The sequence below is a fragment of the Vulpes lagopus genome, chromosome 1 (assembly GCF_018345385.1).
Source record: "Vulpes lagopus strain Blue_001 chromosome 1, ASM1834538v1, whole genome shotgun sequence".
NCBI lineage: Eukaryota > Metazoa > Chordata > Mammalia > Carnivora > Canidae > Vulpes > Vulpes lagopus.
The window spans coordinates 13,532,382-13,559,861 of NC_054824.1; the positions used below are offsets into that span (position 1 = coordinate 13,532,382).

Here is a 27,480-nt window from a genome sequence, read left to right on the forward strand (position 1 = left end):
TATATATTTGGGGTGTGAACCCTTTATCAGATATGTCATCTACATATATCTTCCCCCACTCCATAGGTTGCCTATTAGTTTTATTGATTGCTTCCATCACCATGCAGAAGCTTTTTATTTTGATGTAGTCCTAATAGTTTATTTTTGCTTTTGTTTTCCTTGCTTCAGGAGACATATATAGAAAAAAATTGCTATGACCAATGTCAAAGAAGTTACTGCCTATGTGATCTTCTAGGATTTTGATGGTTTCAGGTATACAGTTAAGCCTTTCATCCATTTTAAGTTTGTTTTTGTGGATGGTGTAAGAAAGTGGTCCAGATTCATTCGTTTGCATGTTGCTATCCAATTTTCCCAATACCATTTGTTGAAGATAAAGTCTTTTTCCCTGCTTTGTCAAAGATTAATTGACCATATAATTGGGGATTCTTGGATTGCTCTGAAAGTATAGACATTTTAACAATATTTGTTCTTCCAATCCATCAAAAAGGAATGTCTTTCCATTTCTTTGTGTCATCTTCAGTTACTTTCATCAGTGTTTTATAGTTTTCAGGGTACAGTTCTTTCACCTCTTTGGTTAGGTTTATCCTAAGTATCTTGGAATACTCCACTGATGTAAATGGAGTATTAAAGTCCATATAATAGTAGGGGACTATTATTGTATTATTATTGATTAGTTCCTTTAGGTTTTTTATTAACTGCTTCATATATGTGTGTGCTCCCATGTTGGTACATGGTCACAATTGTTACATCTTCTTGTTGGATTGTCTCTTTTATTATTATGTAGTGCTCTTTGTCTTCTGTTACAGACTTTGTCTTAAAGTCTATTTGGGGGGCGCCTGGGTGGCTCAGTGGTTGAGTGACTGCCTTCTGCTCAGGTCATGATTCCAGGTCCTGGGATCGAATCCCCTATCAAGCTTCCCGTAGGGAGCCTGCTTCTCACTCTACTATGTCTCTGCCTCTCTCTGTGTGTCTCTCATAGATAAATAAAATCTTTAAAAAAAATAAAGTCTATTTTTTTCTGATATGACTATTGCTCTTCTGGCTTTCTTTTGACAACCATTTGCACAATAAATGTTTCTCCATACCCTCACTTTCAGGTAACTTTAGGTCTAAAATAAGTCTCCTAGGGACACCTGGGTGGCTCATCAGTTGGGCAGCTGTGTTCAGCTCAGGTCATGATCCTGGGATCTGGGACCAAGTCCCTCATCAGGTTCCTGCAAAGAGCCTGCTTCTCCCTCTGCCTATGAGTCTGCCTCTCTCTCTCTTTCTCTCTTTCTGTGTTTCTCATGAATAAATAAATAATTTTTTTTAAATGAGTCTCCTGTAGTCACTAGATAGATGGGTATTTTTTTTTTAATGCATTCTGATACCTTACGTCTTCTGATTGGAACATTTAGTCCATTTACATTCACAGTAATTACTGACAGATATGTATTTATTGACATCTTATCACTTATTTTGTAGTTACTTCTGGGTATTTTCTCTAATCCTTTCTTGTCTTTCTGTCTTTCATGTTTTGCTGATTTCCTTTAGTGATATATGTGGATTTCTTTCTTTTTATACTTTGCATGTTTACTAGTGGTTTTGAAATATGATTACCATTAGGATTGTATATAACCTCTTCAGTAAATAGCAGTCTATAATAAGTTGATGGTTGTTCAAGTTTGAATCCATTTTCTCCTCTCCTCTCCACATTATAGGTATATGCTATTATATTTTATAACTTTTTTGTTAGTTCCTTGACTGATTTCTTTACAAAAGTACTCATTTCTATTGCTTTTGTTTTCTGCCTTTATACTGTCATTTTTAGTCTCTCTTTTCCACTCAAATAGTGCCCTTAAATTTTTCTTGCAAGCTGGCTTAGTGGTCACAAACTCCATTAATTTTTGTTTGTCTGGGGAACTCTTTATCTCTCCTTCCATTCTGAATGATAGCCTTCTGGATAGAGTATTTTGGCTACAGATTTTTCCCATTCAGCACTTTGAATATAACATGCCACTCCCTTCTGGGTTCCAAGTTTCTGTTGAAAAATCTTCTGCTATCCTTTTGGTTTTCCCTTGTAAGTTAAAGACTTCTTTTGTCTTGCTGCTTTAAAGATCTTTTTCTTTTTCACTATATTTTGCACATTTAATTACAATATTTCTTGGTGTGGGTTCTTTCATTGATTTGATGTGAATTCTCTATCTCCTGGATCTGGATGTTTGTTTCCTTCCCTACATTAGGAAGTTTTCAGCGGTTATTTCTTCAAATAAATATTATGCCTGCTTTTCTCTCTTCTTCTTCTGGGACTTCTATATGAATGTTATTATGTTTGATGGAGTCACTGAATTCCCTAAGTCTATTTTCATGTTACATGATTCTTTGTTCTCTCTTGCTCAGCTTCATTGCTTTCCATTACTTTGTCTTCTAGGTCATTAAGTCATTCCTCTGTTTCTTCTAGGCTGCTGTTCATCATATCAAGCATGTTTCTAATCTTGTTTATTACACTCTTCATCTCTGATTGATTCTTCTTTAACTCTTTTACCTCTATGACAATGTCTGTCTTCTATTCATTTCTCAAGCCCGATGAGCATCCTTATAATTATTGCTTTAAATTTTCCAGCAGGTGTGTTACTTTCATCTGTTTTGCTTAGATCTCTGTGGGCTTACCCTGTTTTTTCAATTGGGATAAATTCCTCTGTCTTAATAAAATCTTTAAAAAAGGGAGGGGGCAGCCTGGGTGGCTCAGCAGTTTAGTGCTGCCTTCAGCCCAGGGCATGATCCTGGAGACCTGGATCGAGTCCCGTGTCAGGCTCCCCGCATGGATCCTGCTTCTTCTTCCTCTGCCTGTGTCTCTGCCTCTCTCTCTCTCTCTCTCTCTCTGTACTCTCATGAATAAATAAATAAAATCTTTTAAAAAAAATTCCTCTGCTGCCTTCTCTTGTTATAAAATTCTGTTATGTCTCCTGCTTCTGAAAGTAATGGCCTTTTGCAAAAGAGGTCCTGTAGTGCCCAGGGCCTGGTGCTTCAGAGAGTGCTTCCGGTGCATGTTGCATCTGCTCTGCTACTGTGCTCTGGCTGCTCTATCCTTCAGGCCAGTCCATCTGCAGAGCTTCCACTTGCCTGCTGTGGGAAGTGTTCGATCCCTGGTCTAAATATGGTGAGTTTTAATTAGGTGTGATTTGGCCTGTTTGTGAAATGTGAAATGGCCTCCACAAGAACTGAGGCTTTGCAAAACTCCAGTGGCAGTGCTTTGAGCTGGTCTTCTGTGGGAGTGGCCTGCCACACTAGAACTGAGGTAAGGATGACTGAGAAAGGTAGTTCCACCTGAGTTCATGGGGGTAGTATGGGAGGGAAATGGCGCCAGCCAGCTTCTTTGTTCCCAGACATTTCTATTCATGCTGCCTCTCAGGAGCATGCTCTGAGAAGAGCAAATAGTCTTCCCACTGTGTGCCCTAGGCACTCTTCAGATTTCCACACAGTCTTGCCTGTTCACCTGCCTTCCCTCCAGGAACAGTCCAGTGCCCTCTGGGCTCTATCCCAGCCAAGCCTGCTGACCTTTATTTTTTTTCCTGCTGACCTTTAAAACTCCAACTTTAAGGAGTACCTGGGTGGCTCAGTCAGTTAACAATCTGCCTTTGGCTTGGAACATGGCCCAGGGTCCTGGAATAGAACCCTGCATCAGGCTCCCTGCTCAGCTGGGAGCCAGCTTCTACCTCTCCCCTCAATTTTGCTCACTTGCTCACTCTCTCCCTCTCTAATAAATAAAAAAATCTTTATAACTCCAGGATTTAAGCATCACTGGTTGCAAGAACTCATGAAATTCATCCCCTCTCATTTTCTAAGCCAATGGCTACGGGGAAATGTTCTCCTTGTTTGTTCCCCTCTGTGCTCCACTCTCTCTTCCCTTCTCCACAACCACAGCCTCCTCCCCTCCAGAGCAACTAGGACACATTTCTCCCCTACACCATGTCTCCACACTTTCTACCTTCTTCAATATGACCTCTTCTCTCCTTTAGTTGTGGACTTTGTTCTGTCAGTTCTCAAGTCAATTTCTGGAATATTTAGGATGATTTGAGAGTTTTCTAGTTGTATTCATGGGATGGACAAGCCTAGGTCCTCCTACTCTTCCATCATCTTCCTCACCACTCCTAATGTAAAAATTTTAAAGAATATGTTCTTATACAAGCAAGAACTGCAACCTGCTCAAGCTCCTTGCCTGGACTTACACTTACCATTCTAGGTTTACTCTGTTCATTTTCCCCCAAAACTTATTTCCAATCTTTTTATGGTTACTCTAAAAATTATAGTATACACATTAACTTAACATTATCTAACGTATCCAAAAGAATGCAAAGATAATAGACTGCTTTAATTCCAGTCACCATCCTTCAGATCTACATGCTTCCTTTGTTTAGTATTTTAGCTCTTGTTTATGACTTTACAAATTAGACATCAGTTCAATTTTATACAACCCATGATTGTTTTATTCATACATATATTGATCATTTTCTTTGACACTTCTTTTTCTAACCCTGATTTCACCTTAAGGCTCTTTTTTCTTTTTCCTAATTATATTCATTAAAACTTCATTTAGTAAAGATGTATTGTATAGCAAACATTTCTCATCTTTTGTGGTCTGAGTATGTTTTTATTTTTGCCCATGTTTTTGAAAAATAATATTATTGAGTATAAAATTCTCAGAAATCTGATATTATTTCACAAACTTTTGGTTCCCATTGTTTCTATTCAGAAGTTAGCTGTCAGTCTAATTTTGTTCTTTTTAGGTAATCTGTATTTTTTGTCTGGTTGCTCCTAAGACTTTTCTGCCTATTTTTGACATTATGAAGTTTCACTGTAATGTGTTTAGGTATGAATTTCTCTTTTGATTTGTTGGATTTCCCTAATCTGAGGATTCATGTCTTTAATATTTCTGGGAACCTCTTAGACATTACCTGATGATTGCCTTTCTTCTATTCTCTCTAATCTCACCTTCTAGTACCCTGATTAAATGTATATTATGCCTTCTTCCTATATCTGCTGTATCTAAGACTTTTTTCTTTCTCATCTGCACTATGAATATTCTGCAGATCTTTGGGTTTACTAATTGTCTTAGCAATGTCTAATTTACTACTAATGCCATCTAATGTATTTTAAATATATATGTTTTTTGATAGTCTTTTTGTTGTTGTTCCTTTAATAAGCCATTGATCTCTTCTTTATTCCTGTCAGTATAGTTATATGTATTTTTCTGAATATGATAATTATAATATTCATAGTCTTTGAAAATCAGATTCTAGAATTTATTTTCTGTCCTGTCTCCAGTGATACTTATCTCACCATATACTTTGTTGTTACTAATACTATTATTTATTGTGTGTGTGTGTCAGAGAGAGAGAGAGAGAGAGAGGGAGAGAGAGAGAGAGAGAGTCCATGTTCCTGGTAAAGTTATCCAAGGGAACTGTCATTAAACTCTGGAGGTTACCTGGAAAAGTGCCCAATTCCAAGTATGGGGCAGGGTAAATACAAGTACAGCCTAAGACTTCTTATGCTTGAGAAAGAAACCCTCAAAATCAAATGAGGGTGTGTCAACAAGCTAGAGGAGACAGCGTAGGGCAATGTGACCTTTGAAAAACAGCCAATATCTGTAGTTTATTATAACTCATGGAATATTCTTTTAAATGAACCTATAGCGATGCTCAGGAGAGAAAAAAAAGGAAGGAGGAGAGACATTTATTTGCCCTTATTAGAGGTGACTATTTTGCCCATATCTCTGAGAATTGGCACTTGAAGAGGAAAAAAATAATCCTTTACCTTTTATGATGAACTTTGGTTCATTCCAGTTAATGAAGGAAAATTCATCATTACAGCAGAACATCAGCTAATAAGTATTAAATATCAGCTGATGAATATCAACTCTCAATAACGTAACTGATTTGGCTTGTATCATTATAGGATATTGAAACTAACAGAGTTATTTGGAAACATGATATTCAACTAGAGACAAAGTATAACCCTAAGGATAATTTGCTAATGGCAAAGGAAACAAAAATAATTATATTTACAAGGCCATCTGGTAATCTCCACCTTATCCAAGCGATCAACTTTAGTTAGCCTCACTAAAAGTGCAACACCCTAATTTCTTACAGCTTCTGATGAGATGAAATGGAAGTACATAATAGAATTTTTGCCAAAAACTGTAAACTTATGAGCATTTAGAACTTACAATTACTACAGGCATATATGTATGTGTGTGTGTGTATAAAATATATATAGTACACATATATAATTTGTGTATGCATGTGTGGGTGTGTATTAATGTGTGTGTGTAAACTAGGTAATGTATGATAGAATCTCAGTTAGGGAAAATAATGACTATAAGAGATGATTTAGCATCATTCATGGAAATCTGAATATAGATTATGTATGAGATATTAAAGAACTATTACTAATTATCTTAGGTGTGATGAAGATAATAGTAGTGTGGTATGAAAGAGTATTTTTTGGAGATATATGCTGAAATATTTATGGGTAAAGTATCATGATATCTGCAACTTATATTCAAATGGTTCAACGTGAGATAGAAAAGGAAAGGCAGAGACAGAGACATAAGACCAACATAAAGCAAATTTGGCAAAATACTGGCAACTGTTGAATCTCAGTTATGGGCATATGAATGATTATTGTACTACTCTTTTCATATTTATATGTTTGAATTTTTTATAATGAAAACATTTTCATTCACAAGTCAAACATTAACAAATTAAAGTGCATTCTTCCAGAGTAGGTTTGTGTTTGCTTTTGCCATGTGTCTGGGGACCAACCTAAAACCATTCTAACCTTGATTTGGGCCTTTCCAGTCTCAAGAACTATAAACAATAAATGTCTGTTTTTTAAGCCACCCATCCTATGGCATTTTGTTATGGCAGCCTGAGCTAATACAAGACACATTTCTGAACACAGCTAAAATCCCTAAAATCCCTTCTCTCCATGATCTCTTCCTAACTAACTATCACTGCCATCTCTGAATTCCTACAACAGTTCTTTTCTAGACCATAGACCTTGATGAATTCAGGTTAAAACATAGACTGTAGTCTGATTTCCTAGATTTTGACTCTCTCTGCAATGTGCATATAGGCCCTATGACTTTGGAGATATTTCTTAACCCCTCTATGTTTGTCTTAAGAATTACAAAATAGAAATATCAGTAGTACCACTTCATAGGACTCTTTTGATTACTCAATGAGATGACCCAAGAAAGATTTTAGCATAGCACCTAGCATGTAGTAAATTCTATCTATTCAATGCCTATAGTTATCTCTGTAAACATCCATATTTCATTCTTCCATGTAGAGTAAAAGGTCCTTGTAGATAAAGACCACGGCTACTGCTCCATCTCCTCATAGGACTAGCATGTTGCTGAGCATACTCTTATTCAGAGTAGTTACATTCATATTCAGCTAACAACTATAGTTATTTAAGAATACCGCCACCATATTAACACTTTCCTTTTCCTAATAACTATATTGTAATACTGAACCTGGATCTGTCTTTCAGAAGAAAAGATATCATATTTTTAAAATTGATAAAATATACTCCTAGAACCACCATCATTTAGAGAACAAATTCGCTAAGGGTGGGATTTAATATTCCATTATACCTATCAGAGAAGTACTGATGGATACTTGGGCTTATCTGGAATCCTCTAAAATAATATCACACACTTAGAAAAAAAAATCTGTGGAAGAGCACCACTTACCTAGAGAAACCTGGCTAGTCAATTGAACAGCCTCTAAGATTTCTTTGACTTCCACTGTTCAATTACAAAAGAAAATAAACTGATAAGTTTGCCATGAAAATCAAATACTATGGCACCATAATAGGCAAAATGGCGATTCCACAAATCAAATTCTTACAGATGGGCTTCAAAATACCACCATTTTCTCAAGGGAAAAAAAAAACTGAATAAATCAGTGTTGGGGAAACAAAAATGCCAATTGGACTTTACCTATGTTTTAAATAAATGGGTTTCCAGAGTAGAATAATCAACTGGCCTCCAGGTATTTCCTTGGCTCTTCTTGGAGAGTTCCCATGGAACATAAAATACCCCACTTCCACTTTTCATGGCTCTCTGGTGACAGTCACTTAATGGAAAATAGTGTTTATCTAGGATGACAGTCATGGTGATTTTTACTTCTGAAATAAAAACTAATCGTGTGTCACCTCCTTACACAAATACAGCACATACTTCCCTGAGTATTTATGCATTTTGGCAACATCTGGAACCATAGATGAATAGGAGCATTCTATAAGTAGGTTTATGTTCAAAAATTAAATCCAGAAGTCACAGTGTTCAAAGAGCAAAAATATTAGAATTCTAATTAAGATATAGATGTTCAACTCTATCATTACTTTAGATAAAACTATTTTAAGCTGAATTGAATTTATTTTTCTGAAAAATAATCACCTTTCAAAATACTATTCAGCTTCTTTTTCCTATAGCCTGCCAGTTCTTCCTGTAACTTTCAGCATTATAAAGGAAACCTCAGTAATTATATTTACATATTTTCTATAAATATAAATTCATCCCCTGTAGCAAGAATACATCTACCTATTATCAGGAATGGAAAACAAGAAAATTACTTTTTAAAATTAAGCAGAAGGATAATAAGGCAAATCAACAAATAAAAACACCTGTTTGTATGTGGAAATGTAAGAACCTAAACAAAGAATTCAGACATCATTTATCTGGCCACTGTATTTTAGATGAGGAAACACAAGCTCAAAGAAGAAAAATAGCTTCTAAATCACATATGATAAAGCTAACTTGGAATTCAGGTTTCCCAAAAAATAGAGACATACATCCACCAATATATAAAATAATTTATATTTGGAACAAGCCCCCTAAATGAAAATTACTTCAACAACTTCTCAGATTAACCGCACACCAAATCCACCTCTACCATTTGTGAGAACCTTTAATGTTTTCATACTTTAACAACAGGCACTGTTTAATTCTGTTGATAAAAACAATTCTCCCACAGAATGCAATCAAAGGTTTTCTAAAAATCATAATCCATGACCTCTTTCATATCCTCTACCCACACAGCATGTCAAGAGATTAATCTGAGGATCATAGACTTTGGAAGTTATACTTCTGATGGAAAGGACTTTAAGCTATTCTTAAACAGTCTTTACAGTTTTCCATAAAAGTTAAACAGGTCAGAATAACTTGGTTAAATACAGGGCAGGAGATTATTTATAAGGAAAGTAAAAGATGTAAAAATATCATTAGAAGCACTAAAAATTTTAAGACTTTTATCTATTTAGAGCTTTCTTATATTCAGTTTTCAAATACAGTCTAAATAAAAAGGCAAAGATGAGAACTTGTATCTTTATGCTTGCTATCCATTTTCATCAAAAATCAAAAGAAGTAGACTTTGTATTTTTTAATCTTAGAGAGATTAGAGTGGCTGTACATTTCTTGACAGTTAAAAAATAATAGATTTGGGGCGCCTGAGTGGCTTAGTCAGTTAAGCATCAGACACTTGATTTTGCCCAAGGTCATGATCTCAGGTCCTGATCTTCAAGGTCGTAAGATTGAGACCCAGGAAGGGCTCCCCATTCAGTGGGGAGTCTGCTTCTCTCCCTCTACCCTTTCCCCACTCACACTCTATTTCTAAAATAAATAAATCTTAAAAAAATAATAATACAGATTTTCCTTCTAATGGGTAGTATCTCTTCTACTGACTAATGAAATGATATAACACTTATTTAATCTTAATGTGTCATTTCCTATATAATTCTGAAAAAGTTCTACATAATTTTGCTATTTCCCTACCAAAAGGCAAGCTCCATGAAACTATTTTTTTGTATTTTTTATTTAATTCTGTATCCCAACACCTAAAGCACTATATAGTATAATTATCGTATAGTATCAATAAATATTTGTTGACTGAACAAATGACCGATAAAAACAATGCAGGGTCAGTTATGTGTAAGCCACATGATATTGTTCCTATACATAAGTCATATTATGTCTGCTATTATGTGTAAGTCACATTGTATATGTGTTTTCCATGTTGGTGATTTTCATATATCTTACAAGATGGCTGTCAAAGCTGTTTGTCAAAAGACTATAAAAGAACAGTGTTCCCATCAAGTGAAAAATAATGACAATCTCCATTCATAAAATCATCCCATTTTATCTTCGTAAAAATGCTATGATTGAGGTAGGACTGTTATTACTACCTCCAGCTTATAAATGAAGAAGTGAGGCTTGAAAGGAGGAGAGACATCTGCACATTTATCATGTTGGTCAGAAGCAGACTAAATCCTAGAATGGTCAGTGGCTTTGACCTTTCCTTTCAGAAATCTTTTCAGAAAACACAAAGGAGGATAATATACTAAAGTAGCAATATTCAGGCTGTAGTAGGTCTTTGGGGAAATATCCAATGCTCTCTTCAGCTTTCCTTGAAAACCTAAACAAACACAAGCAGCAGGACAGTTTTCCCTCTGGAAATGGATGGTTATAGATGTATTAAAGAGTATAACATATGATGCTATGACTAGTACTAATTTCCATGAAACACTGGCTCTGAATTGCCACTGCCAATTCGTGGAAATAGATATGATGGAATGGATTTTTGAGGCCTTCCTCACGCACTTAAGGTTGGTCAAGGGGGCTCCAACACTAAAAGTAAGCATGAAAGTATCTTCTGCAAACCACCTCATGAAGATTCCTGCCTAACATGCTTTAGTGACTTTCTCTCATCTATAGCTTAGAGTGAAGACCCTTTAATTTGGTGGGTTTCCACAATCTGCTCACTTACCTGCCACTTTGTCAAATTGCATTTCCATTATGCTGCTTTGATAGTAATACCATGAACACCCCACAAGGAAGTGAGCCTCATAAACACTCTGTCACTACTGAGTAATGATCCAGACTTTGGCTCCCATACTCACTCAAACAAAAAATTTCCCTTGGTCACAACACTTGTCCTTTCACTTCAAAGCTGTTTCCATTTTATTTCTTTTTTTTTTACTTTTACCTGAATTTTACCTGTTAACAATTTTAGGGAGAAGGAGACTAAAATACTATGGCATGGTTTTCCCCAGGCAACATCTTTCCCAGGGAAAACCTTGACACAAAATTGAGATCCACCAAAACTCATCAACTGTATTACTAAAAGGCTGATAGATTGAATTTCATGTAATCATAAAACAGCATAAATAGAAATCTATGGATTTTATATTACAGTGCTTTATACACATATCACCAGTCTTGGCCCCCCAAAAAAGTAAAGCTATTTTATTAAGTATAAAATAGCAAAACTGTGCCTGCTAATTACATTTTCTACCAACCAGAAAAATGGCAGCATACATGGAAAATATAAAGCTCCTTTGGATCACATATCATAGTTCAAAAGAACTATAGCTTTTCTTTGCCTATTATGCAGAAATGTAGCTGTAATTGTGTTATTTTTCTAAAACAAATATTCATATTAAATACTTTCATTTTATATTCATGTTTTATCATCTAAGTATATTTCAATATAATTGCCCTTATCCCTATAAAACCTCCCTGACTGTTATAATCAAATCTACTAATATTTATGGTGCAAATCCTTCTCTAAGTTCCATAAGAATTACTTTTCAGAATTAATGACTATAACAAAATGACTAACATACAAAGTTATCACCATATTTCATGTAAATATCATACAGCGAGTTTCCAAAAAATCTCACAAGTGTATTTTGCACCTGATAATTTAGCAGTTTTTAAAGTTACATAAAGTTCCCATAAAAGAAAATGATACATATTTTAAAGGCTAAAGAAAAATTGCTAATCATTCAATTAGTTTAGTATGCCTAAAAATAATTAAGTATAATGCAATGCAAAAAGAATACTGTACTGGGTTGAGATCATGAATCTGCATTATATCTCTACTCAGGCACTAACCAGCTGCTTGATCTTAGGAAACTCATTTAACCTCTAAGAGACTCAAATGGTTTCATCTATAACATGAAGAAACCAAAGTATCTCATTGCTAAGGTACCATCAAAATAAATGATTCTAAAACTATAACTAGTTTACATAATTGGAACTAAGGATTTAGTATACAGATATTTAGACCGATTCTTTTTTGCTGTAGCAAATGATCTGTGTTTAGTCAAGGTTGTTGTCATCACACTATGTAAAGTCAAGGGTATTTGATGCTATTTAGTTTTCCTGATAGGAGAAATGTGTTTCAATTGAATTATGACATGCTTCTGCAGCCTGATTCCTGCAAGACAGCAGCAGTCTGCTGTCTGTCAGCTATGCCAATAAAAGTGATAAATGTTTCCAGTGATTAAGTTATTTGTCAATAACAGAAGCATTTTGAACTCCTAAATTCTGTACCTATAATTTCATACTTGTCTAAAAATGTATAATCTATTTAAGGATTGAAATATAACAGAAATAATTTAGAAAAAAAAAACAGTACATTTTCTAGGTTAAAGAAATACACTTTGACACAAACTTCTCTGCTGTTTGAGAAAAATCCCAATAACCCTAATTAATAATAATAATTATTATTGAGGTTTTCATTGCTCCTTTAAGACAACTGCTTGAATATCACCTTTTTTTTTTTAGGTTCAATTAGCCAACATATAGTATGTCATTAGTCTCACATGTAGTGTTCAATAATTTCTTAGTTGCATATAACACCCAGTGCTCATCATATCATGTGCCCTCCTTTATGGTAATCATCTAATTATCCCATCCCCCTGCCCACCTCACCTCCAGGCATCTTCAGTTTGTTTCCTATAGTTAAGAGTTTCTCATGGTTTTTCTCCCTCTCTGACAACTTCTCATTGAATACCATCTTAATATTATCTAACCAGATATCATTTCCTTATTTCAAAGATATAAATATGAACTTACCTATATAAATATATATAAAATTTTAATATCCAAGAGTATAAGAATCAATTAGAAAACTTTCAAAATAGAATGTTTTTAATTTTTTAAAAAATCGGATAGGATTCCCCAGGAAATCTTTTCAGAAAACACAATGGAGGATAATATGCTAAAGTAGTAATATTCAGGCTATAGTAGGTCTTTGGGGAAATATTCAATAGCTCTCTTCAGCTTTCCTTGAAAAACTAAACAACCACAAGCAGCAGGACAGTTTTCCCTCTGGAAATGGATGGTTATAGATGTATTAAGGAGTATAACATATGCTATTAAATATGGATGGTGAATAATTCATATGTGCTATCAAAAGAGCCAAGCAATTGGGATTAATATCTTCTCTGCTCAAATTCTTATTTTGTTCTTTGTTGTCTTAGGCAATCAGCAGACTCACAGAAAATCTGGTGTCAATGAAAATAAGGTTGATTGCAAAGTTATAAGAAAATAAACAAATTAAAATCAGGTTATAAGCTAATGCTGACACATATCCCTGTATCTGAAAAAATCTACATGGCTACCCAGTATTTCTCATTGTAATCTAAATAATGTGTTGGCAAAATGTTCATATTAATTTCCTATTTTAAATAACTCTTCAGTTGAGGAGATAGGAAAAGTAAACCAACAAAAGTTGACACAGCAATAATGGAAGAAACAGTCATAGAAATTATGTTATTTAGGGTGACACTTTTTTTTTAATGTTAAAGATTTATTTATTTTAGAGAGAGAGAGTGTGAGAGACTGGGCGGGGTGGGGCAGAGGGAGAGGGACAGAATCTCAAGCAGACTCCTTGTTGAGTGTGAAGCTTGATGCAGGGTGATCTCACCATCCTGAGGTCATGACCTGAGCAGAAATAAGAGTTGGATGCTTAACTGACAGCACCCAGGCACCCCAAAGGTGACATTTTTTTAAGATTTATTCATTCGAAAGGTGGGGGAGAGAGTGAGCATGCATGACCACAGGGGAAGGGCAGAGAAAGATGGAGAAACAGGCTCCCCACTGAGCAGGGAGACAAGGTAGGACTCCATCCCAGGACCCCAGGAGCATGACCTGAGCTGAAGGTAAATGTTTAACCAACTGAGCCACCCAGGTGCCCCAGCAAGGATGACATTTTTAAACGTCATTATTTAAAGGTGACACTCTGCTTAAAAGACATATCTGGATAAGCAAGAAAGTATTTACACTAACACAGACTTAAGAGAGTCAGAAGTAGCATTTCTGCACCCACTACTTAGTAAATCATACTACAGAAGATCTGAAAGAAGTAGAAGTTGCTTATTTAATAAATATTTTTTGGTAGTAAAAATCACCATAAGTTACAATATGGCCCTTTCCCCAGCACAGCCTTTGTCACAGTGAAAACCCTAAGGAGGACAGGTATCAGAAAGTAGAACTCCACAAAAAATTGAACCCCCACTATGAATTCTGTAACATTTTAAGATTTTTAAAAAAGAAATTTAAAAATGATAATTACTGCTTTTGAAAAATACATAATAAAGGGAATAAGACTGCTATGATTCATTTGTAAGCCCATTTTCATTCAAACATCTTTATATTACACAGCTAATATATATATATATATATATATATATATATATATATATATATATAATTACACACTGGATGCAAATAAGTGCTTATTAAAATTATCAAATACAAAATTCTTGGTTTTAAATTGTGCAATTTGTTAAAATATCAAGCAAACACATCCTCAGACAGACATTGAAGAAAGACTTATACAAGTTGTAGTTAATGAAGGGGATGATTTTAAAGTCCTCCTTTCTCATCATTTATCACACTTCCACTTGGTCCCTAGATCATTTGGAGTCAACTGTCTAGTCATCACTTTTTCTCCATTCCTACTCCTACTGCTTTGTCCAGACTTCTAATTTCTTACCCAGATTACTCTAAAATAGTCTCTTAACATGTTTCTCACTTTGCTCTGTATTTCAAATCTACCTAAACTCCCCAGCTTCACTCCCCAACCCCCCACCTCTTACATTCCCATAACTTTCAGAGTGAACTTCCTAAAATACAAATCTGATACCATTCCTTTGCTCAAAAGGCTTCAAAGATTTTCCATTATTCTTATGCTGTCATTCATAGCCCTTAGTTTAAATCATAAAGCCTTTCCTGATTTCATTCTTGCTTATCTCTATAACCCCATCTTCAGCTCTGGCTTCCCATATACCTTTTTTTTCATAGAAAAACTGAATTACTTGATATCCCTGGCAGTGCAGGGTTGTGTCCCATGCCGTCTGTCTCACAATGACCTCGCTTCATGAAAATGCCTTTCTCAGCTGTTGCACTCATAATGACACATCCTTTAATGTCCAGCTGGTATCACTTGCTTTGGAAAGCCTGTGGAACTGTCCAATCTGTTGTCAATCTCCATCTTTTGTACCCCATTTAATCAGGGCAGCATATTTTAATCCAAAATATATCACCAACAATCCCTATCTTGCCTGTTGATAAAGTTGGGAAATCATTGAGAGAGCATGACTGATTTTATTTTTCCAGTGCCTAGCATAGACCTAACAACAGAAGGTGCTCAATAAGTGTTTGTTACATGAATGAATCTAAGGGAGAAAAGTTACTGAGGGGAATAAATATATTAGTACTTTGGCTGCACTGGTGTACGTAACAATCAATGACATATGTCTGTACCGACTCACCTATTAAATCCAAAACCAAGTACTTTTAAATGGCAAAATGCTACTCAGCCATTAGAAACGACAAATACCCACCATTTGCTTCAATGTGGTTGGAAATGGAGGGTATTATGCTGAGTGAAGTAAGTCAATCGGAGAAGGACAAACAGTGTATGTTCTCATTCATTTGGGGAATATAAATAATAGTGAAAGGGAATATAAGGGAAGGGAGAAGAAATGTGTGGGAAATATCAGAAAGGGAGACAGAACATAAAGACTCCTAACTCTGGGAAACAAACTAGGGGTGGTGGAAGGGGAGGAGGGCGGGGGGTGGGGGTGAATGGGTGATGGGCACTGAGGGGGGCACTTGACGGGATGAGCACTGGGTGTTATTCTGTATGTTGGTAAATTGAACACCAATAAAAAATTAATTTATTAAAAAAAAAGAAAGATGAATGAAAAAAAACAAAGAAACACTTTTTAGGTTAATCTCTATTACTTGTAATTCAAAGGAATAAAATAAATAAAATTGTATTGATCTGAAAATATTGTCTTTTATACTCAAAAATAATCTGGAATTGCCCTTGCAATTGGTACAATAAGAATACATTTTAACTGAATAGCAAATAATTTGTACATAAATTATAACAAAGCACTGTTTTGTAAATATTGTCTTCTATGAAGAATTGAGTAATGCCTTCGAAAGTTTAGGCGGGTGTTGGAGGGGAATGGGTGACGGGCACTGAGGTGGACACTTGACGGGATGAGCACTGGGTGTTTTTCTGTATGTTGGTTAATTAAACACCAATAAAAGTTAATTTAAAAAAAAAAAAAAAAAAAAAAGAAAGTTTAGTTTTACCAACAGCTAGAGATATAGTTCCTTAACTTCAAGGATACACTCCAAGCTGCTACATGTGGGATGGGAATTACTTGTTAATTGATAATTATGACTCTAATGGTAGCAAAATATGAAGATTCTTTTGAGATCTGTTCAGAGTATACTGGCTAAAATGGCTGCATTCATTGATTCCAAATACAAAAACAGCCTATAAACTCTTTTTCTAAAAAAAAAAAAAAAAAAAACAAGGTTTCAATTTATTCTATTAGCTTCTAACTCCAAATATAAAGAGTCTTTGAAAAATAAAAGTATATTTCCTTGGCTACATTAAAGAAAATCAATGTGTCACTAAGTTTAATTTTCAAATACATGAACTTTAGAATAAAATGAATAAGGCACAAAGTTATTTTGACATCAAAATTATTCTTGGGTTTAAAAATAGGCTTTGTTTTCTGATTCCCCATATACATTTTCTTCCTTTTCTTTCTTTCTTTCTCTCTCCTTTCTTTCAAGATTCTTTATTTTTAAGTAATATCTATACCTAATGTGGGGCTCGAACTTATAACTTCAAGATCATGAGTCAGATTTTCTACCAACAAAGCCAGCCAGATGCCCTCCAAAATATATTTTCGTAGACAACCATTTTATGTTTGGCTATGTCATTCCTCTTTGTCAACACACTATTCATGGTCTGTTTTCCTTTCATTTCATACTTACTTAATGCTCACTCATGCTTTTTACTGCTTTCAAGCTCTCAATAATTAATTCCATTTTTTTTGCCAATATCTGTAATTACAGAACACTCCTACATTTTTTGAATAGGCTAATATTTTCAAGACTAATAAAATGACTGAGGGAAAAGCAAAAGTAGGGACCACTAATAAGAGCACTTTGCATGAACTCCAGTTGTTTTAACCATCTCTTACTAACAAAGTAAAACATAAATAAATAAAGTGCTTTCTTAAAAGTTAGCACAAAATTTCCATTAGAACTGAAACTTTCTTTGTCTAGAAAAAATGCCATACCAGACTATAGAAAAGAATACTTTTGCAGAGGTGGAAGCAAGGCAACAAAGCAATAGTGAGGCTTTGTAAAAAGTAGAAAAGTAGTATTTCCTTTTATAGTACAAAAATGGTATTTGTTTTTCTCCTGGTGAAATAGAAAATTAGAATGATGAGAGGAAGAGGAAAGGGGAGCCAGTGAAATGCTATGAAATTGGGGCCAAATACAATCCTGAGAGATATATTAATAGCTAGTTTTACTTAAGTCCCAATTTAAAGTCATCTGCATTGATATGATAGACTCTGCTCCCCAATTTTGCTCTCCGAAAATTATCAGCAAGGTTTACCTCTCTTAAGGATGATTGGTTTCCCTGGTGGTTTTGTGGATGTTGACAGAGACTTGGTCTCTTCTGTGAAGTGATATTTTTCAGAAAAAAAAGCTTCCCCAGAATAAGCAGAAATTCTTTTGGCAAGATAAACTTAACCACACAACCTTTCTCCACCATCACAAGCCTTTATAAATTTATAGAAACCCTGGGAGGAAAAGGGATTGGACTTGCCTGGTCCATGGTAGGGGAAGCTAAGACTGATGTGTTTTTGCATTTTCTGCTGATATCTGTGTTGCTTTGCAGATTTATAAACTTGGTAAGTCCCACAATTCTCCCTATTGAATATACTATGATTTTGCCTTTCAAAATTGGAATATTTTCCAGTTAAACAATTCAGAATATCTAAAGGTACAGCCCAAATAAAATAACCAAAAAATTAAGAGAAATTCTGAATGAAAAATATTTGGTTTCATTCACTTTCTTTCACAAAGTAAAGCATTTTCAGTGTCTAAAGGTAAAGATTAAAAGGACATTTAAGTGATGACATTTGACATTTAGTGTGTACAAATACCAATAATAGAACCCACTTCATTAAATAGGTAACTTACATATTCATGTTAATAACCTATATTGTTCTGAAAGGTAATAAAATTAAAGTTAGCCAAAGAAAAAATATGTTGAAAACAATAATTTCAACAGTAAAAAGTTTTAGAAAACTCAAATATACAAGCATTAATTTTTCAACTAATTTTTAAAAATCTGTTAAAAAGAAAGCCACAGGTCCACAGTGGAGTCACTTGCTGCTATGACAGCAAACCAAGACTTAACTGCAATTTAAACGAATCAACCTAGAATTTTCTGGTCAGCACCAATGAGGTAATCCATCACAGGCACTCTCTCCATTCCCTAAAGGAAGAAGAGGAAATTCACCTAATAAGATCCCCTGCCCTTCCCTCTAAGGAAAGTTGATTTTGCCTAGAACAATCCTTTCTTTTCTTTTGTTAATAACTTATTGCCCCACCCTCCTTCCTATAAAAAACTTTCATTTTTTGTGCAACTGCTAAAAATTCCCCTCTATTTGCTTAGATGGGATGCTGCCCAATTCATAAATTGCTTAATAAAGTCAATTAGATCTTCAAATTTACTCAGTTGAATTTCATTTTTTAACAAATCAAAGCACTGTCTGGTGGACTTCAAACTTTTTGTCTTCTAATCTTCGTGCAGGCCTCTGTACAAACACACATGGTACATAGCCATAATGATAAATGAATTGGCTGGTTTTTCAACTATGTCAAAGTCAGGTCAATCTTAAGATACAAGGGCAAAATTCTCCCTCACTGAGAAGGTAACACTTATGCAATATAACTATTCATAGAGCACCTTTGAAACAGATCCTCTAATCATCACTGCTAATACAGTTAGAATAAGTGGTACAGACTGCTAGGAAACAAAGGTTAAAAAAATAGTCAAAGAAATGAGATTAGTGACCATAGCAATACAAATGAGAGCTTACATCTGTCTAGACATTTTTTCTTTAATTTGTGTAACTCCGTAAAACCAATTTTTTAAAACCAAAATAAAATGAAGACAAGTTACTATCAACTTCTGTGCTCGTGATTACAAATTCTTTTTGTCTGTTTATGTTTGTGTGTTTGGTATTCACATGCCTGTTGTGTCTCATTTTTCTCTGAACTAAAAAAGTCTGCTGATTTTGTAGGTATGAACATCAGAATCTATTTCAATTAAAATGCCCAAATATGTTTGAAAACTGAAAATATACTGCTATAAGTAACGTCCAAAAGGCTACCTACAATGAAATCAGGTAAAAGTGGTGGAATGAAGGAAAATGTACGTTACATTCATTAACTTAGATCTAGGCTTCAATTTTCTTTTTTTTTTTTTTTAGGCTTCAATTTTTTATAAGGATTTTGTTTATTTATTTGACAGGGAGTGGGAGGGAGAAACAGAGAGCACAAGCAAGGGGAGCAGCAGGCAGAAGGAAAATTAGGCTCCCTGCCCACCAGGGAGCCTGATGCAGGGCTGGATCCCAGGACCCTGGGATCAGGACCTGAGCCAAATGCAGAAGCTTAATTGACTGACCCACCCAAGTCCCCTCAGGCTTCAATTCTTAACACTACCTTTTAAAGCAGATGTTATAAAAACACAGATAAAATGTATTCATTCCTTTGCATATAATGCATGTTTTTTTAAATCTCAGAATTCTGATTTTAAACCATTTTTAAATCATTCATCCAGCCATTATTAATTGTGAATTGCTTACAGAACATTCTGAACAAAATGAACATTTGCTATAATATACAGGATATGTAGATTTAACAGTGTCATGTAGATACCTTTAATATCATTTCATAATTAAATTCTGGTGATAGAATCTGATTTTTGAGGTATCTAATAATTTTCAAGGATTCAAAACAACCCACTCATGAAAATTTGGGTTTAAGAACTATATGTATTAACTTTCTTAATTTTCAAAGAAGTGATATTAATCATAAAAATCCCATTAATATTACACATCTCCATTTAAAAATGTACTTTTTCATAAAGATAGTTCATAGTCCATAATCTACCTAAACTTTGTGACAAAAAAATCCAGATGCTCACTCAGTTGCCTCAATTTAAGTTTCAAGCAGTGTCTGACACAAACAGTAGATATCTGATTTCAAAGACTCTCATATTTTTAAAAGCTACCTGTAGTGCTATTTCTAGGAATGGCAAGCATGATTCACTGATAGATTCCACAGCTGTTATAGTGTGGTTGACAATATAAAATGTAAATTATGGTCTAAACTGGTGAAGAGAGGAATCAATTAGTACTTAATCTAGTTGAAGTTCTTTCTAAAAGTCCCTAAGAATGAAAGACACCTTCCTCCTGTTGCTCATTTAATATTGGCATTTCTATGTGGCAGATGGTGACCTTATCCCTGTGCTTCAGCTAAAAAGATTTTTATTAAGGCTAAACAAGTGTGAACAGTGCTAATTTCTTGCAGCAGGCAGATATGAATAAACCTCTAGAATGAATATAAGTGCCCTGCCTTACCATATGGTTAAGGTCCACAGCCTGCCAATAGAATGGACTGAAAAGTAGCCAACATGTTTAAATCCTGCCCCAAGTCCCATGTTTCATCATTAGCCACCCAATCAAAGAACAGCTACAAAGGAAGGGAGATCATAAAGAATGAGAAATATAATCTGTTGAACTGTTTGGTGGGCTAATAAACTCTGAAAAAAGGTTGGTTATGAGTAAATTCTGAAATATGAAACATTTGCCTTTCAGTACTCCTCACTATGCTTGCAATGCTTTTGCCACTTTCTCGCTGATATAGACCTACTATCTCTTTCTATCAACCCAGAGCCCAATGATGACCGATACTTCATCATAGCTCTGGGCACACCACCCTAAACTGTTCCCTTCAGTATATGTTCTAAGCTCTTCAGGTGTGTCTCAAACTTAAAAACTGTATGAATCTTTTTTTTTAAGATGTTATTTATTTATTCAGAGAGAGAGAGAGAGAGAGAGAGAGAGAGAGGCAGAGACACAGGCAGAAGGAGAAACAGGCTCCATGCAGGGAGCTGGATGTGGGACTGGATTCCGGGACTCCAGGATCACGCCCTGGGCTGAAGGCGGCGCTAAACCACTGAGTCACCCAAGCTGCCCTGTGTGCATCTTCTTTAGAGAACATGGATTTTCATGGCTCTTCGTCTTATTTTATAAAGTTTCTTATACATATACACGAACTAGATAGAATCTTTGTTACTTTAGTCCATATGGAGTTTAAAAATTTATAAAATAACACTACAGTTTCCTGCTTTGCTGTGATATATTGCTTGATATTTGATCATGGGGTAATTTCTTCTAGGTTGGCTATCCTACTGTACCTTGCATGATGATCTAAGGTCCTGCCTCTTTGTCTTCCTGTAATCCTTTATACTTAATTGTGGATCCTTGGTTTGCATTATTTGGTTTGAATATGATGCAAATGAGATAATAGCTGCTTAACATCTGGTAATTTCAGTGGTTAACCACATAAGGCAAAACGATTTTTTTATAGATAATTAAAATGAACAATAAAAAATTAAACATTCTCTTGAGGAGCCCAAGGAGTATTTTAAAAACGACCGCTCTAAAATTTCACCTCCTCTTTCCCCTACCAAAGTATAATTATTATATATATAAGATTCAGTGAATTCTTTCATATGCTAAGCTTTTTTATATGTCTTCTCTCTGTGATTGTCCCAACAATTCCAAATGGTAGATACCATAATCATTCATATCTTATGGATTAAAAAACTAAGGTCATATAATCAAGATGTAAACCAAATATTATGGACTCCAGAGTGTTTTTCCTTAATTATTACAATGTACACTGTCCACCAGCTTGTCTCAGCTAGTTGTCCATTGCAAAGTTCCTACCAGTTAACTTCCCTTAAAGAGTTGACTACCTCTCCTGAGAATATTTGCATTTCTTCACTTCTTATCCCACCAAACTGAACAGAAATAAAAACAAAAATAACAGAAGATTGATGTGGAGACAAACACTTTTGTAACTGAAATATTTCAAATGCAAGATGGATGAAGATAAATAAATAGCTACTTATTCTCTAATAGTTTAATCTGCACTTGAGAACACATAATGGCTGAATCCATTAACAGTTATGTTCAAATTAATTGTACTGTGTTTTCTAAAAGTTAGTTATATATTTGCTTGGATGGAATAAAAAGATGCAATAACCCTCTTAATATTTTTCAATGTCTTACAACAGAGAAAATAGAAATGTTTCATCGTATAATATGCTTGTATACATTTTGTCCTTGCACAGAATTTCTCTGATTAAGCAGATCAAATATGGCATTTTCCTGACTCTTTTCTGTATATGTCACTCTACATCCAGAATTACTGTCTTTTATATGCTCCTGTAACATTCAGCTGCTCTTCTACTCTTAATCTGTGCTGGTTACAAAATTTTAGTCTATATAGATACTAATGATTTCCATTCCCATCTATCTTTACCTTAGGTTCCACTCATCCATATAAATATTGCCTTTTTATCATTTAAATTCCAAGGCTATATAAATCTTAATATCATTAAGACATTTTATATCTACCAAATAGTGCCATATATCAACAGAAGATTATTGAATGCTTTATGCAACTCTTTGCCCCCTTTTGCTATGGGAAGAGAGAAGAATTGTAGTATATCATAAACTCTTCAAAAAAAAATGCAACACAAAATCCAATGGAAACAAAGTAAATCAACCAAAAACAGAAATAAAGTTCTCATTAAAGAGAAAAACATTCAAGTGATAAAACAGCTATTCATAACTTATACATTTTAAAATTTTGATCCAACTTTTAAACTAATTAAAGTTTAAAGTCTACTATACAACTTTTATCTTAGACAAAATAATTTCTTTTAACTATATTCTCCATAACATATTTCACATGCAATTTTAATATATCATTTTGATGGACTCTGACAAATACAATATTTGTGATGTTAAAAAGTAGGACAAATTCAGGGGCACCTGGGTGGCTCAGTTGGTTAAGCGTCTGCCTTCGGCTCAAGTCATGATCCTGGACTCAGGAGATCTAGACCAGCAGCAGGCATCCTGCTCATCAGGGAGTCGGCTTTTCCCTTTCCCTCTGAGCATCCCCCCACTAATGCTCTCCTTTGCTCTCACACACAGTCTCTCTCTCTTTAAAGTGAATAAAAAATATTTTTAAAAATATATAACAAATTCAGTTATGTGTTTGCCCACTAACTTGGCTTTTCTAAATTCACTAAACACATGAGGATGATAGAATTCTAGGCAGTGAAGGAAAGCATCAGATCTCTAGGGCACAATACACCTTTCCTAAATGTGTGTCAGCTTCTAACACACATTAGCCTTTAGATGTGTTATCAGTCATCAAAGAGAGTCAGGCAAAGCAGATAAGAATTTCTTTCAAGAATTCTTTTTCTAAGGCCTCAAGGGAAGTCTCCTATAATTGATCAACACAAGTGTTACACCTTCTGGTTATCTAGGAAGCACAAATGATCCATGTAATGAAGCATTCAAGTGTTTGCTTGCATGGGACTATCAGAAGAAGAAAAATATGTCTGTTACAAGAGTAGAAATCACTGATGTAAAGATTCACATTTTAGATTTCCTAAAAATTTATAATTGTAGATATTGTGGTAAGCAGTATAATGTGAGCTTCTTTTTTTGTAATGTGAGCTTTCTTTTAAACAGTGTCTATCATACATAATCAAATACTTACATTGCCTATAAAAATTATATAATTTCCAATATGCACAGTGCAATTTGGGTAGTGAAAGCACAAAGTGAAGAAGACATGCCACTCTTCTATTTTTCTCCTATGGAATCCTAATTTATTTCACTGACTTAGATATAACAGTGATACATGTAACAGCTTAATAGGAATATGAAATAGAGGGTAAGGGTCTTGGAATATGATTATCATAGAAATAAGATTTTTAGAGCATAATGCTTTTAAAATATATTAGAAAAATCTGCAGCAAAAATGCAAAGCATAATATTTAAGTCTGAACTTTTCATAATAAGCCAAACATTTTAATTGACCAAATAAATCTTCAGGATATTTATTATATTAAAAAAATAAGACATTAGATAAGACATACATGCTAAAGATTTTCCCAAATTCCGGTTTTCTTGTCCCTCTTCAAATAAGCATAGCATCTAATGTTCTATGTGACTTAAGATATAATGCTCTTGCAATTTTAAACCTTCAAACCAAATGATTAGGACCTTTCCTCTAAATAAATGTTAAAGTCTTTATCTCAAGCTTTTTAAATTATTTACTCAATTCAATTATTTTAAATGAACAGACCAATAATAATGTTTGATTCAGTCCCAAATGATCAAAGCTCTCTGACCCAGTGAAGGAAAGTTTTGCTATTTTTTTCATTACCCCCTGACCCCAAATCCACTCTACACCACTTCTCTGAAAGTATCCCATAGGATTCATTAGTAGGACAATGCAGGGGAGAAGAGGCATTAAATTAAAAAGAGCTGGGCAAAACAAGGGCTTGCTTGTTTTGTTTTGTTAGCTATCTGACAATGAGAGTATGTACTGTTCAATATTCCTACAAAATTTTATATGAGTTTAATTTGTGATATGTAAAACAAGGCAAAATGAGAAAAAGCAACATCTGCTGCTCATTTTTTGTGTTTTCCATTTTGTGATCGATCATCATATCTATTCCTCAAAGCTATGAACGTAAGTGTTTTACTTTATGACAGAGCAGATAAATAAAATGTGCTACAAACCTAAGGGCATCCAGTATGTTGAAAATATGGGCAAAAACAGGCCCATGACTAGTAATGCAACCAATTGATTTAGTTATTATTTGGTTCTGGAACAAAAATACAAAGTATTTCAAAGGTGGGATGTATAATCTCTTAGAACTAGTCTTTGAACTAGTCTCTGAAAATGTTTAGTTTAGCTCCAATTCCTATTTTATTGGCTGGAAGAAAGTATTTGTTTTCTAATAAATAGTGTCAGACCGAATAAAGCACAAATCACTAGCACTGTAAATTAAGTCCAACTAAATCTTTTTACATTACTGCTATCTATGTTGTTCAATAACAAAGATTGACATTCTAATTGTTCACAAAATCTAGGTTGTGAATATAGAAACATACAAAGAAAAACTGGGTGCCACCCGTCCTGAAAGCCTTAAAATTCCCAAAAGAAGCAATGAATGAATGAAACTTCAAAGCTGAAATAAATTATTTAATACACTTTCTTAAAGTAACATATCAGATTCTGAATTAAACATAAGGGCCTTTAATGAGACAAGAACAAAAAAAAAAGTCAATTTTATTTTCTGCCTAAAACTTAAAAAAAAAAAAAATTCTCTTACTATAGGGCGGAAGTCTCAGAAATAAAAAAAAATGAAAAAAATGTATTATTTAAAAAAATCCTACAGAAATGAGCGCATTTCCTTGAAATGGGCTGAATAAACACAGCAAGATATGATCAATTAGAGATAGTCTCAATTTTAGTTATTAAACCTCTTTTTCTTCCTTGCTCACATCTATTCTAAAGTTTCTGTTAAACTAAAAAATTGAAAATGAATACGATTTGTTGCTTTCCAATTCTGAATATATAACATTTCTCTCATTTTGAAATGAATATCATTCTTTAAAATTAGCAATCAAAGAACTTTGAAAGCGGACAGTGCAACAAACTGCATAATGATTTTAAATCACTGGAAGGAATAGCTGCCAATCAGCTAATTGTAATTATGTATTGTGCCTTCTCAAAAAGAACCTGGAATGGAAATTGTTTCTTATTCACACACTTAAAATAAATTTCAGTCTGCACAAACTTCATGAATTTTGAATGATCTTTAGGCTGTACATTTTATCTGTCAAGCCATAAGAGGCTTTCTTGATTTTAAAAGTAAGGGAAAAAACCCGGCACTTTGATATTTCTGTAAATATGTCGTGGACGTATTTATTTTAAATGCATATATTCAGTATTGAAAATGTGTGTCTCTTAGGACTCTATATTGAATATTGAAGTCAAAATAACCTTTGATATTTTGAAAAATACCAAAACAGAAGGTAATCTTCAGTATCACTGGCTCTAAATAGTATTATATCTCCATAGAGAAAACAAATTCAAACAAAAAATAAGGCACAAAAGAAAAGATGTATTTGAAAAGGCAGTATTTGTAGTGCCAAAATCTCCAAAAGGTAAGCTATCCCAAAAGAGAAAACTTATGAGAAACCCAGATACCTTCAATGATATGCCACCTAAAAATATAATAATTTATGAAGTCATGTTTTTAGAAAGATTATTGCTCTATGGCAAACAAATGTTCTGACTAAATAATCTATGCTAAATAAGAACAAAACTACTTAAAAATATAAATCCAACATCCAACTATCTTAAGAGAACTATATTTCAAATGTGGCATGACAATAGAAAAAACATTCTTTATTGAAGAAAATTAATTTATGGACACCATGACTTATATGGAACTTATATTTATAAATATAAATTGTGTTATTAATGAAAGAGAAGCACACTAAGGGAAAAATATTTTTTCTCAATACCAACTTGCTGATATGCTTATGGTTTGGTTACATATACATGCTTAAAGGGTTAGTGATCTTTAAACCATCCAGGTAATGGATTAGGAAGCTAGATTTCTTTTTTTTTTTTTTTTTTAGTTTAAAACATTTTATTATGAAAACTAAATATTTCAAAGAAATAGATCACATTTTTAAAATAAATATAAGACTAAAACATCAATATCAAGCTTAATTTTAAAAAGAGATCCTGCACAAAAATTAAAGCACCTCAGTTTCATGTTAAATACTACTTATAATGTTTAAAGTCATTTTATGACTCAGCTGTTTGGCTGTAAAATACGTTCATTACTTTGTCTCTAAATTGTTATATGGCAGTAATCAAATTAAGTAAGCCAAAATATCCAAAGATTTACTTTAATGGGGTCATGTAAAAGTTACAGATACCAAATAATTATGGAATATCAGGTTACTGGGAACATAGTAAAATCAGGTGACACTTGACAAAAATTGAGCAAACACATTAAATCACTGACTCAATAGCATTTTCTAATGAATTAGGATTAGAATTAGGCATAAGAGATAATCTACCAAAGTCTTATACACAAGGCTCCTAAATATTAAAGTCCAAAGAAGATAAGG

The 27,480-nt window shown here is 34.0% G+C and overlaps 1 protein-coding gene across 8 annotated transcripts in view; it reads right to left on the minus strand.

Annotated features, from left to right (window-relative positions):
* Positions 1–27,480, minus strand: part of GRIK2 (glutamate ionotropic receptor kainate type subunit 2) — a 638,483-nt gene that overhangs the window by 533,386 nt on the left and 77,617 nt on the right. The window lies entirely within an intron of this gene.